Source organism: Pezoporus flaviventris, unplaced genomic scaffold (assembly GCF_033815535.1).
Source record: "Pezoporus flaviventris isolate CSIRO_AGI_PZ_B2104156 unplaced genomic scaffold, CSIRO_AGI_Pfla_v1 ptg000149l, whole genome shotgun sequence".
Lineage (NCBI taxonomy): Eukaryota > Metazoa > Chordata > Aves > Psittaciformes > Psittacidae > Pezoporus > Pezoporus flaviventris.
The window spans coordinates 385,810-387,238 of NW_026892697.1; the positions used below are offsets into that span (position 1 = coordinate 385,810).

The window sequence follows — 1,429 nt, forward strand, 5'->3', positions numbered from 1 at the left end:
GTTTGTGAGCACTTGCAGGGCCGGTGCCTGCAGCCCTGCCCTGGGCAGCCTGTTCCAATGCCTGAGCACCCTCTGGGGCAGGAATTGTTCCTCAGCTCCATCTAAACCTGCCCTGGTGCAGCCTGAGGCCATTTCCTGTTGTCCCATCCCTTGTTCCCTGGGAGCAGAGCCTAGCCCCCTCCTGGCTCCATCCTCCTTTCAGGCAGGTGTAGGCAGCGATCAGGTCCCCCCTTTTCCTGAGATGAAGAGGAGAGCATGCTTGTAGTTGTCTACCTGTGTCTTCGTTAGGTGAAATAAAGTACAAATTAACTAATTAGGTGAAATTCACTACTAAATATAATTACCAAAATTCAGAGAGTGAAATTATTTGTATTCTCAATCATATCAATCAGTGCATTCTGTGTGCAGAAGACCCCCAACATGTTGTCCATACTTAACCAATACCTGAGCATCTACCCCACATCTCCATTCTGTCTGGCCTTAAGCTTGCACCATTCAAGATCATCTTATTTTTGTGAGCCTCCTCAAAGCCTCCTTCACCTCATTATTCCTCAGGCTGTAGATCAAGGAGTTCAGCATGGGAGTCACCACGGTGTAGAGCACCACAGCCCATTTATCTGCTGCCCTTGAGCTGTCTGAGCTGGGGAATAAATACATAAAAAAGCATGCCCCATAGAAGATGCTGACAGTGGTGAGGTGGGAGGTGCAGGTGGAGAAGGCTTTGCGCTTAACCTCGGCTGAATTGATGCTCAGGATGGTGGGGATGATGGCCACCTAGGAGAGCAGGATAACCAGGATTCTGGACACACCAAAGAGAGATGCTGCAGTGGTCAGGATGATGTGGCTGAGGGTGGTGTCAGAGGTGGAGAGCGAGATGAGAGGGGAAATGTCACAGAAGAAGAGGTTGATGACGCTGGAGCTGCAGAAGGACAGGGTGGACATGCTGATGGTCTGTCCCACACCATTGGTCAGCCCCACGAGGTACGAGGCAGTCACCAGCTGGAAACAGCACTTTGGGGACATGACAAGGGGGTACAGCAGGGGATGGCAAATGGCCACGTAACGGTCATAGGCCATTGCAGCCAGCAGGAAGCATTCAGTTATCCCAAAAAAAATCAAAGAGGAAGACCTGAGCCACACACCCAGCATAAGCAATGCTCTTCTTCTCTGACATCAAGTCAACCAACATCTTGGGGGTGATGACAGTGGAAGAACAGAGGTCTACAAAGGCCAGGCTCCCCAGGAAATGATACATGGGGGAGTGGAGGTGGGGGCTGGCCCTGATTAAGATGATGATGCCCAGGTTGCCCACAATGGTGACAACGTAGGTGAGCAGGAAGAGCAGGAACAAGTAGACCTGAGACACCGAGTCCTCTGTGAACCCCACCAGGCTGAACTCAGTTGCTTGGGTGCAATTGCTTTGTGCCAT

General features: G+C 51.2%; 1 pseudogene; it reads right to left on the reverse strand.

The window, feature by feature from the left end:
- Positions 1 to 501: 501 nt before the first annotated feature.
- LOC133283045 (olfactory receptor-like protein COR3) lies at positions 502 to 1,429 on the reverse strand (annotated as a pseudogene).